This window comes from Protopterus annectens, chromosome 1.part2 (genome assembly GCF_019279795.1).
Source record: "Protopterus annectens isolate FY-2018-M chromosome 1.part2, PAN1.0, whole genome shotgun sequence".
NCBI lineage: Eukaryota > Metazoa > Chordata > Ceratodontiformes > Protopteridae > Protopterus > Protopterus annectens.
This window is the reverse complement of record NC_056727.1, coordinates 774,154,635-774,169,991: the sequence shown is the minus strand read 5'-3', so window position 1 is coordinate 774,169,991 and position 15,357 is coordinate 774,154,635.

Genomic DNA, 15,357 nt, shown 5'->3' with positions numbered 1-15,357 from the left:
CTGCAACTGCCAGATCTGTCTGGTCCACTGGTATTTTCAGACATGGCCTTCATGTATTTGTGTGTGAGCATGCCCAGTATGACCTTTCAGTATGTTGTTGACTGACATTGCCTTCATTCCGCTAAGTGTGTGAGCATGCCCAGTATGGCCATCTGGATTGCATGTGTGGATCAAGTCCAGGTAGTTTGTACTGCAGTGCTGACCTTTGTGTTGTACACTGACAGGTAGCATGCTGTGTCTGCAGGGTATCCATCGTCATTTAGCATTTACTGTTGCTACATTTCTGCATAGCGGGGGGATGACACCTGACTGTTTCTACATTTCTACACAGGAGTGGGGGGCACACCTGACTGTTACTATAAGTGTACATAGTATGGGGGGCACACCTGACACTTTTACACATTTGCTAGGACTGTACTGGTATGTCGGGTACCCCATGTCAGTCTGTAGCCTTACCTATCGTGCTGGCTAGAGGCAAACCAGTGTACTACAGATCTTAGCTTTAACTACCTACATATTAGTTTCTGACTTCCTAGCCTTCACATCTTACATCCAACTGCCTGGCCTGCTGTAGTCTGTCTGTGTAGGTCTGGGGGGGGGGGGGTTACACATAGGGCGCATTCAGAGGCCATAGTACAACATTTCTTTGTGTTTGTCTACACTTATTCTGCTGGCTGTAACTGTTGTTGGGTATGTGACCCCCCCCAACTGGCATGTGTGAGTCACTTACCTTGTGGGCATCCCAGTATTAAGGGTGGTGCTGCAGGGCTGCCTATATCGGATGCACATAGTACACTCCCTATACATGGGTGAGCACAGGTAGTGTCATGTTTGGCATCCCTTTTACTGTATGTGCGAGTCAGAGAGAGGTGTCATTTCCTGGGTCCCTACTGTGTCAGTGCATGTGCTATGCGTTGCCTCTTTGCCAAGGCCAGGGCATACTTGCTTTCGTTTTGTAAAATTTCCCCATTTGTATACACCGGCAGTGCAGAGTTTTGGGGAAAAACAAGGGGGAAAGGTGTTTGCATAGTTTATAGTGGTGGGTTGGGCTGGTCTGCTGCCTGTGTGATTGGCTGATTCTGATAAATTTCACCTGTCAGCTAAGCTAGTTTTCCTTGGTTACCTTCCTACTGCTGTTTTCCCCTCCCATTGCCTTCCTGTTTAAGCCTGTGTGTGCGCCGCTCAAAAGGGGTGCTCAAATGTGCACAGAGCTGCTATTTTCTGGTTTAACTTATTTTTTCTTCCTGTAACACCCGGTGTGCGGTGCGCACACCCATTTACACTTTGTAAAGGGTGCTAGGCAGGTTTAGACACACCCTTAGCTTAGCTGTGCTAAGCTAGGAGCAATCCCGAGCCACAGGACTCCAATTCGCTTACAGTATGCCTGACACACACCCTCATGATGTCACCTATATCCTAGCCTTGCACCCAGCTATTCATACTCTTGCACTGTTAGGACCTGTTTCACATGCTGGGGAAAACTGAGATTCACTATCCTTCCCCTCATTTGCAAAGGATTGCCTGCTAATGCATAGTTACATGTCTCACACTGAGCCTCCCCCCTTAGCAAACATTACTCACTGGCCAGGCTGTCTTCTGCCTGCCACTGACTTGCATGGCAGAATACGAATTTTAGTTAGAATGCCCATTTTAAGTTTATTTTCTTATTTTCCCCTCGATCCCGTTTGCGTGCCGTTGCATATGCTTAAACAGCTGAGATTGGCAAAAAAAAGTTGTTTTTGTCATTTTTTTATTGTTTGCAATACCAATGGCCTTATACTTGGCCATTGGCATGCTTTCTGTGATATGCAGCCTTTATTTGGAGCTGTCATAGCTCCATTTTTGATTTTGCATAAATGTACTCGATTACTAACCAAGTACATTTCTGCAAATTGCACTAGTCTTGCACGGACTATTGCAAGCTTCCTGGATTGCGAAGTCACCTCATTTGTATGGATTTCTCCTGCAAATTAGGTGATTTGCATACCAGGGCTTAGTCCATGCAGGATTAGTGCTGGAGCTCTCGTGCATGCCCCTGCCGGCTGTTCCTGGATCGCACAGCAGAAATATTGCCTGCGTGGGCTCCTGCACTCATCTTGCACTCCGTGCAAGCTTTTGAGAGTCCGGGGGAATATCTTTCTCTGATTTGTTAAATTGATAGTCATTCAGTGATAGTTTTATAATTCTCTTTTGAACCTTATGAAATCATGTTGTTTTACTTTAAGGATTCACCACATGAACTATTTTGACATTTTTGATGGGGTGCCAGAAGCTGAGAAGTTTAGTTGTGTGCGTGTCTGTATGCGTCCCTGCTGTGGGAAAATAAAATACCAGCTTGCCTTATCTGTGCAGGTATTCCTTTAAGAAGACAGGAATAGATGTGTACTTGTTTACTCATCCTATACTGGGATTTTAAATTTTACATTTATACCTTGTTTCAGATCTTGTCTTTAACTGAGTATATTAGGAAACCTGAGTATAATGATACAAACTGGGAATGTTGTCATTTGTATACCTGCATCTTTCTTGTGTTCACCCCATCAAGAATTTATAACTTTCAGAGATTCTGCAGTACACAGCTAACACAACGGTAATGCTCTTCTACAAGGTCTGCTGTAGCCATTATTAATGGATTCAGTGAATCATTTGTGACACCCGTATTTTATGAAAATACATACAGTGGAACACAGTTATAACAGATTTCCCATTTACTGACACAGACTAGCAGTGCTGAGAGGTATGTTTCATCGTCTGATGCTAGGAATGGAGTGTCCGGCCTGTAAAATAACGTGACAGCGTAATAGGTGTGGTTGCGATAACGGTAACTAATTAAAACAATGTTCCTTTTAGATAAAAGCATACCTATCAGCTATCCAGATTTTTGCTTATCAGTCTTGATTTTCACATTTGCCATTCCCTCCTAAAATGTTTGATTTTTTTTGTAAATAAATTCGGATTAAACAAAATTAGTTATGCCACATTTTAGAGTTTCACGTGTATTTTGCTCATAAACTGAAAACGGATGCAAAACACAATGTTTTATTTCAAATATCATAGGAAAACAAAGCCAAACTTTAGTTCACACTGGGAACTAAAAGGAGACTGGGACTGCTGATTTACAGGATATTCCAAGTAAATTGACACTGTGGGTGGAATAAACATGACGTAATTAAAGTGAGCGTTGCTTTCATCAGTTTAAACACAGACCCGAATTTTCAGCAGTCGACAATTTGCTACTGGCTTTTTGCTTAAGGATTCAGTGAAGGCACCTAACTTTTTTCTACTGTGTTAAACTATGGCTGAGTGTTGTCTTTCTGTTGTTAATATCTAGCAAATATATCGCCAAGTTTCTACTGGCCTTTTACTCTACGATTCAGTGAAAGCACCTAACTTTTTACTTTATGAACTGCACATTTACAGCAAGTAAGTTTCTAGTGTGTTGCAATCTGGTTAAGTGTTTTTTCTCTGATGCTAATCTCTAGCATATATATTGTCAGGTTTCTACTATCTTCTGCTGAAGGGTTCAATTGTAGTACCTGATTTTATGTTTTATGAACAGCACAGTTACTGGGTAGTCTAGTCAATTATTAATAATATGAAACACTTCAGGGTCATTACCTAGTTTTTTTCATATCTGTTAAAATTCAAGCTGCTTATTCTAAAGTGCTTAAATGTCACATTTAGACTGTATGTTGTGCAGCAAAGAGTGGGGACTTACTGAGATAGGCATTCTACCTGTCCTTCTAAAATCTGTAAACCTCCATCTCAGTAATCCCAAATTTGCATAGTAATACATATATCTTCTTAGCTACTTTATTTTCCATCTGTCCTTCTCAACTGTGGAAGCCTCCATTTTAATAATGCCAAACTTGCATACCCAGAGGTATCTCCTCCTGTCAGCTGCTTTATTTTCCAGTTTAAAGGCTATAAAGTAGAAATCAACAAGTGTGATATATAGTACACAACGTAGATTGGCCAAACACTACTTAACGCAGCAGAGTATAGACAAATAGTACTTTACCTACGCAATTCAACCATTAAACAAATATAATTATTTTAACTTATCTTTTACTCCCAGTGTACCGAGCACAGAGTATCTCTGACAACTCCTGCTGCAAAAGTTAACACAATTTCACTACCAAGGGAAATTCTGTAGCGAATTTCACTCCAATTGCAAAAGTACATAAGTAAAAATACCTTCAGTGAAAACCTGTGTAAGGCAATTTCCAAGAATTAAATTAAAGAAATATCTTGTTTTCCCTTACGTCTGCCTCAGTGCATTCTGTACTGTAGTACTGAATCTGCTGGAGGGACACCTACACCCCCACCCACAGGCCTTATACTGATGAAAGTGAAGTTAAATTAACACTTTAGCATATTTTACTCTAGCAGTGTAAAATTATCCCTTGAAAGGCGTTAAAAGCTCATAACAATAAAATCAAATGTCGTGACTCACATTGTGTTTAGAGGTGTCCAACCTTTTGGTTTGCCGGGGCCGCATTGAGTGAACAGAAATTGTCTTGGGGCCGCATGTAAAATATATCATATAGTTAACTCTTTTGCTGCCACGGGAGACCAAAGATGACCTCCTGGCTGTACTGTAGGTGCATTCGAACAATTAATAAATGCCTAATATTTGCCTTAAAATTCTAATTCTCATTCTGATTTTAATTCTCTAATCTAACAGTTAACTCTAACATCTTCGTTAATATATAGATTTTTTTTTTTTTTTTACAAATAAACAGATATTCACTACAGCACTACATTTCTCACTGGGAAAACCACTCCAGCAGTCCATCTACAAACAATGTCAACATTAGCAGTCCTACAATACCATAATCCACAAAAATAAGCAACAAATTTTAAATAAAGTAAAGAATTCACATTACTGACTTAATAAAACAATTCTGAATAAGCTACAAGAGGGTCTCACCCAAACAAAAGACTGGTGCCAGAAACATGGCCTCACGCTAAATGCCAAAAAATGCACAATCATCCCCCTTTGAGTAGAGTGATGTCCCCACAAATTATCACATTAATAACAATGTTGTAAGCACGCAATCAGTCGTGAGGTGCTTGGGCACCCAGGTTGATAGAAACCTGACTTTTGACCACCACGTTGTCTCCGTTGTACGGAAAGCTTTTTACATGGCCCACCTCATTAGTAAGGGTATCTCATCCAGGGACAGTTGGGAGGGTGGCCTAATGGTTAAGGTGTTTGCCTTGCAAACACAAGGTGCAGGGTTTGAGTCTCACAAGGGATAATTGGCTAAGCTTAAAATGGCTCACAAGGGCAGTTAGCTTAGTACTAACCTATGAACCTATAAGGAGGTCATAATATCCCTGTATTCTTCCTTTATAAGAGCAATTATTGAGTGCAACACCCCTTTTGGCACGTGTCTCAGCAAAACACCATGCCAAAAGAAAGACTACAACCATTTCTGACAAAAAAAGGTCAAAGGACTGAGTTCACTTAGTTATCCAAACAGACAAAAAAGCTTCTTGCTTTCCTCTGTCTCTCACTGGCCCCTATAAATTTCATCACTGGCTTGCTTTCCAGGCCAAGAAAGATCCTGCCTTAAGAGACTTCCTCCACCTCAGAAATACTGGTTATATCTAAAACGCTCACTACAAAGACCTCGGCCTTCACTGCAACATAAACAAGCCACTTTGTATGGACAGGTTCTTGATACAAAACCTTTCAACTTCTGTAAAAAGCTCCTCTCATTATCAAACAATGTAGTTCAACAACACTACAACTGGATGGATAGCCATGAATGTACTCCTTAAGTAAGTAGCATAGCCTTCATCAAACCGGAAGGAAAATACACATACTAAACTTTCCCAGCTGGATAGCTAAGATCTAACATTGGTTACTCAAGTCTACTTGTCTAAGAAGAGAGGCCTATTTAACTAAGAATTCCATTTGCAAAAATATATTCCGTATACATATTAAATCTCTCTCTCTTATATACACACACACACACACACACACACACACACACACACACACACACACACACACACACACACACACAGAAAAGGAACCCCTACTTGTAAAATAGGCAACCTCAGTAATCACATAACACAGTCTCACTGACTGAAATTGTCTGGAAGTCAAAATATCTGAAAAAAATCATAATACAGATGGATTCTTCCATGCAATTTCCCACCACCAAAAGGACCATCAATAAATCAACAAACAACTGCTCAGCAAAAATTAAATCAATAAGAAATTTATAAACTCTCTAAGATCATACTACATACTGGAGTAAACATATAACTTCCCTCCAATCTAAAGCCATTTGGCATTCAGACATTTTAATTTGTGCAGAAGTTATTCACAGACTGACCATTTACTAAGCTGTAATGCTGACCATCGCTTTTGAAAAAAAACAAATTCCCACACTTTGTCAATAGCTCAAAGTGAAGAAAGGATTACTTTTTTTTATTTATTATGTATTTATTTAATTCTGGGAAACATCTTTAAAACTGTTAAATTGATCACACACCCAGAAACACAGAAAAATTATTGTGATAAGTAAACCACAGACTGCTGCAAGAAATCAGTCACAGCACACTATGCTTATGTCCGAACCAATGAAGCATACCTGTCAATTCCAAAAGAATTAAAGTAGCGTAATAAGAAAGTTATTTGCAAGGTTACATGGCAGTTTATACTGGAAATAAGTGGAGATATTAAAAATGCTCTGTTTCTCATAATTATGCTGAAAAGTCTTCCAAGGTAAATACAGCCTTCTGATTTAGCATGGAACCATACCTCTCAACCTTAGAGCAAGAATTCTGGACAAAGCGAAAAATAAAATTGGGACACAGGCCCAAAAATAGTTACACATCACAGACACCATTGAAACAAGTGTAGATGCAAACATTATACATCACGTATAATGTTTCTATCCCATTATTGTCAGTTAAGCATTATATGGCTCACTCAATCTTGCCTTCTTTTGCAACAAAGAAAACCATACTTTGAAATGACAAATCCATTAAAAATAATAAAACGCATTGGCTCCACATCCTGCAACTTCCTACCTGCAAACAACCACAGAGCTTTCACTGAAACTAGGTCTGCTTATTTACACAGAATGACACCTCTCCCTAATTAAGTCTAATGGTATACAATCTACCAGGATCTAGACTACCTGAAAATTGCAAGTGCACTTTGTTTAATTAAATTACATTTCAAAGCCCACTTGCTGTATTTTTTCAGTAACATCCCAATATCCATTTCCAGGTCACTTTACAAGACATTGGCAGTTGTAGACTTAGCATCCTCCAGATCCCTACAGGACCACACTCATACTGCCAACATTGTCCATTAAATGTAAATATCCATCCACTGTAAATGGCAAGAAGCTATGTCTTAAAAAAATATATTTTTGGCATTCCTAGTACCCAAGTATCAGGTTTTGAAACAAAGAAACATTCTCCACAGTTTGTAAGTCTCTGTCTTTAATAATCTACTATTGCAGCACTCCCAGCACACACACATACACACTAAAACCCCCAACATTTAAAAAATGACATTGTGCCCACCTGATTTGCCAGTATTGATGATCCACCAAAGATATGGTTACTGTGGTCCAATCTACCACTGCTTAGAACCCACCAATGACAAGGCAGTACTGGGTGATTTTTTTATTTGTCAAAAAAAACCAATAAACTTTATATGCTACAGTCCCACATTAGTCAATCCACTACTGACCCATTAACCCTAGGGTGCTGTCTCATTCTTACGCCCTGGGAATGAATTACCTTGGATGACTACTTTTATTTCCTAAGCAAAAGTCACAGATTGGAAGATGAGGCAAAAATCCAGACATTCTTCGAAAATCCATACAGTTGAGAGGTATGATTTCATATTCAATACAACACTCTCCCTGTCAGAAAAGCTGCAATTTAATGAAAGTGTACTTTTAATATAGGATGCATTTGTGAGCTAACTTGTTTGTACGTTAGTCTCTTTGTGCATGTGTCTCTCTCTGTCTCTCTGTCATGCACACACACACACACACACACACACACACACACACACACACACACACACACACACACACACACACACACACACACCTACTTTCACGCACACAAACATTCTGCTTTCATGCATGCACTCACTCACACCATACTTACCTATTGACACAGGTTAAGTGCTGTCTCTTTAAAAGGCAATGGCAGCAAATTCAAAGAGGAGTCCCTCTTCAGCAAGAACACACACATTGATTATTTGGCGCAAACACACAGACCCTTCTTTGGCGCAAAAAAATCAAAACTAGAAGGATGCTTTGGTGCATGCGCACACCAATGTTAGAGTTACAGATCACGGGCATGAAAAAACAACAAAAAAGTGTTTTGGGGCATGCGTACATCGATGTTGGAGTTAGAGGGCCGCATAGCAGAGCTCTGAGGGCCGCAGGTTGGACACATCTAGTAGAGTTCAAAGACCTTATTTTTATATCCATAAACATTCTACATCATTGTTTTTCGTGGAAAACTATCTGTGGGGGTAGGGTGGGGTGGAGTATCTGCATTCCAGTGAAGTACCTGATTGACCCTCCCCTCATCTCAGTTGTACTATAGCCTTATTTCTAGCTTCTAGCCAAACTCACTGCAATACTGCCTGTTGTAGTTAACTTATATGTATGTTAACAGTAATCTAGCAGCTTGTGTACTACCTTTAAAGTTGTCAGGTCTTGTCTTACCTCCTGTCTCAATGCAGTTTTACAGAATGTTTTCCTGGTACTTACTCCACTGTGGGCATCAACACCAGGTACAAAAAAAGGATCCCAGCCCGTACCCAGACACAGGGGTGTAGCCAGAGATTTGCATTTTGTACTCAAAATTAATGTTGCTGCCCCCATTACCCACTTGTCATTTAAAAAGGTAATCAGCCCTCAACATGCTACGCCCAGATACATAGTAAGAAGCACATTATTTTCAACTGTTACAATTTGTTTCCATAAAAAGCTAGTTTTAGAGCTTTATTCCTTTTGCACAAGAATTCTTAGTGTACCGCTATACTGCGAATATTCATTTGCACAGTTCTACACATTCTGTGCTTTTTGAGTGTTGACATTTGCAAGACATGCTCAGAAAAAAAAGTACTCATTTCAGTATGCTGAGTATGCCTAGCTATACCCTTGCCCAAACATTCCCCTTCTTCAGCTACCTCTTTCAATACATACTTCATAGACTGTATAGCCAACTTAACCTCAAACTCACTTAACACACCCTCTTCTACTAAGCTAACTTCCCTCACCTTAGACCCTAGCACATCTCCTTCACAAAACACACCTAACTGCAACCTCTCGGATACACACAGAGAAAACTCCACCTACTTTACCTTTCAACTAATTTCTATAATTCTCATAAAAAAACTTTTACAAAAATTAAAACCTTGTTCCTCCTCAGCTAACAACCTTCCCTCAGAATATTTAAATCTAGCTACAGATGCAATAGCATACCCAATCAGCATTCTTATTAACAGATGAGTTACAGAAATCTTTATCTTTAACTTATAGAAAATGGCACATATCCCTTTACATAAAGGAGGTAATTTACTGACATTACAAATTTCCACCCCATAGCCATGCTGTCTCCCCTCTATAAACTCCTTGAAAGATGCATACAGCAACGATTTTTCTACTGTCTCTTACAAAATAAGCTAATCACCAATAAGCAACATGGATTTCAGCCAGACCACAGCACCTCCAATGTGTTACTATCATTTACAGACTCTATCAATAAAGCTCACAACTCTAATAAACTTGTATTTGTATCTATCTGCAAGCTGTAAAATGGCAAGTGTCCATCTCTGCATACCTTCACACTTCCACAGGAATCCCTTTGACATGGTGTCTCACACTAAACTTCTCAATCAACTTTCCACTCTGGGTCTATCATCTCCTTCTATTCAATGGTTCTCTAGCTATCTTGCCAACAGGCAACAAGCTGTAAAATGGAAAGTGTCCATCTCTGTATACCTTCACACTTCCACAGGAGTCCTGCAAGGATCCTTCCTTGGCCATCTTCTATTCAATATTTTTATCAATAACCTACATTCATCTTCTTGTGAAGGCATCTGCGGTAGTGGTGCTGCGGTAGCGTTGTCGCCTCACAGCAAGACGTTGTCCCGTTCAATTCTCAGCTAGACCGTCTTCTGTGTGGAGGCATGTGTGAATGGGCATGCCTTCGTTGAAGGTTGTGCGTCAGGGCTGGTAACTCGGCACGTAAAAATCCACTGCCATACATTAGCAGACCCAGAGTTCCTCTGTGGCGACCCCTAGCCGGGATAAGCCAAAAGACACAACAACAACAACATCTTCTTGTGAAGGCACCTCGATTCAATATACAGATGGCTCTGCCATTATCTGCTCCTCAAACACCTTAACTCACCTCCAAGAAATCACTCAAGAAGCTGTCATCTCCATTAAACCTGGCTTACAAGAGCACAACTCTTACTCAACCCCAAAAAAACAAATTTCTCCTCTTTACCCCAAAAACTCAAACTCTTAATGATGTACCTTTCAAATGGAGGAATTCAATAAAGCCTACATGGATTAATTTTCCATGTAAGCATAGTGGCACAGAGCTTACATGGAAGTGAGCAGCTGTGCGATCCAGTAAACAGAGCTGAGCGGCATGCACGAGCATGCCAACACGGAAGTGTCCGTGGCATGCAAATCACCTCATACGCAGATGAATTACATACAAATGAGGTTGTACAATAATCTAGCAAGCAGATAGGCAGTTGTGCAGATCCTGTGTTATTGTCATAAGTGTACATGGAAAATTTCCATGTACATGAAATTAAAAAGTGAGCATGGGCTGTAAAAGCCTTGTTAGAAGGTCAGAAATATCAAAGCAGACACAGATATGTGCAAAATTGTTCTCTGTGTGTTCAACAAGTGATGAAAAAATATTTAATGTTTTTTAATACCCATATTATGTTGTGTGGCATGCAGCACTGGCAAACATGCCATTATGCAAAAAAAATACTTAAAAGTGTAAGAACGAAAAAAAATAAAATATGTGACAATAATGCATTATAGGGACCTTGCATGGAGTATCTACAATGGTAGATGTCTGTGTTTGCCAAGGAGGTAGGTCCTGGACTACTGTAGTATCCAGGTTGTGTGCACAGATCTGTATGCAAATGAGCTGGGGTTACTAAATAGCAAAAATGGGTTTCCGTGCCTGCAGATCAAACCCATATAGCTGCAGAACCATGTTGGTATCCACAGAAGAGGTAGCTGACATCAAAAAGGGGTGTGTTTCTATTTCTTTAAGCCCACTGGAGCACAGCGGCACCCGTTTGCATGCCACTGAGTTGAGCTGAGCTGAGCAGGGTGGAGGTATCCAGTGCTGCTAAGCTTTATTTAGCCTTGGGGCACATGTTTAAGCTGGTTTGAGCTGTGCTGAGCATGCATGTTTATGGGGGTATGCCTATTGACTGCTGAGCATTGTTTATACCTGCGGAGTGGGTTTGTGTATGGTGCCACAGTACTTAGCAAGAAAGGCTGTCAAAAAAAGAAAAAAAAAGAAATTTGCTTGCCAATCATATATAAATTACTGATAAGCCCTGTTCCTCCTAAACTGGGCAATTCCAACCCCACAATGATGTAGCTGGCACGTGGAATGCATCATAGTTAACCAATCACACAGGCTGCATCTGCAGCAGTGCAGTATAAAGTATGCATACACCCTACAATCTGCTTTTCCTCCCACACACTGCACCATTGGAGTACAGACCTGGGAATTTAAACTGAGAGAAAGCTAGGGGCTGCTGGAGCTCTGCTACATCTGTATGTGCTAGATGCTGAGGTCAGTGCTGCTGCTGCTGACTATAAGCCTAGACTGAGAAGGAGAAGAGTGTTCAGGCCCAGGGTAACCTTCCAGGCGCTACATGATCTGGAGATTGTAGAGCACTACAGGGTGGACAGGCACATACTACAAGAACTTAGCGAGCTCTGACACCCTCAACTCAGACCCAGAGCCAACAGAGGGGAATCCATCCCAGTGGAAACAAAGATATCTGTAACCCTTAGGATACTAGCTACAGGTACTTTTTAAAGACCAGCTGGGGACATGATGGGGGTTTCACAGGCATTACATCTGGGGTACTCCACCAGTTCCTGGATACCATGCAAACGCATACCATTGAGCACATTTATTTACCCCGCACCCCTGAGGAGAGGGCCAGCAGTATGCATCCTATCTGCCATGTAGCACACTAACCTGAGGGACTGGGTGCCATAGACTTCACTCTTGTCCATATCAAAGGGCCGCCTGGTGAGGAGGATAGAGTCTACATCAACCACAAGGGGTATCACTCCATCAACTGGCAGGTTGTGTGCAATGCCCAGGGCATTATCATGAATATGTGTGCTGGCAGCCCTGTCAGTTGTCACTACTCACATATATGGCACAGATCACAGCTATACCAGATGTTTGGCAGGGGGACATCCCGTATGGCCATCTACTGGGGGATGATGGCTGTGCACTGGAACCATGGATGATGGCACCCATCAGAAATGCACACACACCTTACCAAAGAATGCCATAATGATGCACATGCACAAACGAGGAACATGATAGAGCATGTGTTTGGACTGCTCAAGTCCGGTGCCTTGATATATCTTGTGAAGCCCTTCAGCCACATATGCACAGATGTTCACAGTATTTGCCATGCTACACGGTATAATCCTGCAAAAACAGCTGTGGCAAGATCATCACAGGGAAGGGACACACAGACCCCCACCAGTGCCTAGGTCCCCACAGCCACACCCACAGGGTCACTTAGAGGAGGAACCCCTTGAGGTTGTTCCTGTAGACAGATGCACCTGTGCCCAGTATGCCCTGGCCTTGGCCAAGAGGCAATGCATAGCACATGCACTCACAACCTAGGGTCCTAGGGACTGACACCTTACTCTGACTCACATACATAGTAAAAAGGATGCCAGCCAAACCACACAACCTGTACCTAACCATGTATTGGCTATGTACTGCGTGCATCAGATGGAGTCAGCACTGAAACACAGGTCTCTCAACCCGCTGCATTCACAAGGTAAGTCACTCTTCTATACAACAAATCTACGAGGTACTAGACTATGGTAGCATATGTATGGACCTGCTGCATGTATGTAAGGGAATAGAGTGGGCTGTTGAGCAATTTGCAGAGATCTAACAGCCACTTGGGACAACAGGTACTCTGTCCAATACTGAGTGCCCCATAATTTTCATTAGGCCACATGGTCAGAAGCACCACTGCATTATGCAAGGGAAATACCAAACAATGGGGTCATAGGACAGACACACAACTGTCAATGCTAGGGTTCTCTACCCCAACACATCTGTGTTCCCATGCAACTGCAGTAATTGAGTATGTTTACAAGGATATATCAGCAGACCACACATTTCCAGGGCTGTGACATACAACCTGCCCACATATTTTCCCCACAAAACACAGGGGTCAGTGTATGTATGCTGCTGATAGTGTGAGGAATTAAACCTTTATCACTCTCTGGTGGCTGGTGTGGATCACTGGGTTAAGGACATTAACATGGATGATGGTGTTGATGGTTCGAAGCTGGCAACATCTACAACTTTTGCATGTGAGTTACTCATATGGTAGGAGTCCTAGAGACTGTCTTAACACCGCAACCTGTGACTGCAAGACAGCTGGACAAAGCCAGAGAAAATGGTGGGACAGAGGGCTAAACCTACAGAGAGACATTATACATGGTCTGAGTAACCTAGAATGTGGCTAGTATAACAGCAGGTTGCAACAGGTCAAATAAGCTGCATGATGTAAAGGCTATCACTTATATGTCTCAGTAATTACAACACTTCAGTGCCTGCATTTTACAGTATAGTACCAGACAACTACAACTTTATGAGGAACAGAACAGATGTATGGGACAATAGGCCAGACATTCTACAAACAAATTGTACAGGGAGAGGAATGCAAACTGTCACCCCTGTATTACAGCATATACCCCAGCATATCAAACCTCTCAACCTCTTACAGCAACAAATCTGGCTAAAGCCATGAATATAAGTGGGACAAAGGCCCAAAACAGAGGCAAGTGTTAAATATTGCACATACAAATGTAAAGACTTGATAGAATAACAGGTCTTGCATTACCATGAATCCCGTGAAGTGTCTGCAGTCTGAATCTCAAATGTCTGTCATTATTTCCTAACATCACTCTTTAAAGATTTGCCACTAATGTGCCAGAAAACCACAATGTTATGTAACACAGATCAAAGACATACCTGTCAACTGTCCAGAATTACTCGGTTTTTACCAAGTTTTGGGGTACAAATAATGGGGTGCCATGATTCCCGAGTGGCACCCATTCATTTCCGATTTTTTTCCCTTTAGTTTTTCGCTTTTTTTTTTATTTTTCACGCTTTGAGCTGATGTCATCATGCACGAGATGACATCAGCTTACCAGGGCTACCAGCCTGTCGGAATCGAGCTTGTGGCATATTTGCAGGTGGTTTGCGAGCAGGAAGGATGTATTTTATTTACGGGTGGTTTGCGAGCGGGAAGGATGTATTTTATTTACGGGTGGTTTGCGAGCGGGAAGGATGTATTTTATGGTGAAATGGCATTTTATTTAGAAGGCTCCAAAGAAGGGAAAGGAATTATTTTATTTAGAAGGCTGGATAAACGGAAAGGTAAGGCTTTATCGCTTGAACTTTATGACTGATGAAAATGTAGTGCCTTTCTGTAGGGAGGAGGTGCTGGAATTGGTGAATTTACATTCATTTTTGTGCAGAGGATACTGGTAACAAGCTGCATAGTGGCTGAAGGTGTTGTATCCTAGCTGCAGTTTCTGAATAATCTGTCTATAGTCGAGTCGTGGATTGTAACTCCCACTTATTTTGACTTTCCTGAAGCTATTAATAAGTTATTAAGTCTGCATCTGTTTCTATTGCACTGCACGTGGCATCTGAGCCATATTTGCAACAGCTCCTGTTTGACTGTGCTCCTGCAGAACATGCCAGGTGGTTACTAGAAGCAGGAAAACTCTAACTGATATGATGCTTTTGAGAAATTTGTGAAAAGGTAAACTTAAATTGTTACATAGGAAATATACTGTTGGAACCACTCTTTAGGGCAGATGCCTCACCTCTGCCCATTTCTACTCCTACTTATCTGCTCTGAACTATAAATCTTTGAACATGTTGTTGTCTGTGTAAACATTGTATATTAAAATTACCTACAGGATGCCTGACCTACCTGTGAAGGTCACTCTCTTATTTCTGAGGCACAACTTCACATGTTCAGCATTTACGTTTTACTGTTTTATTAATGACGAGTTTCTA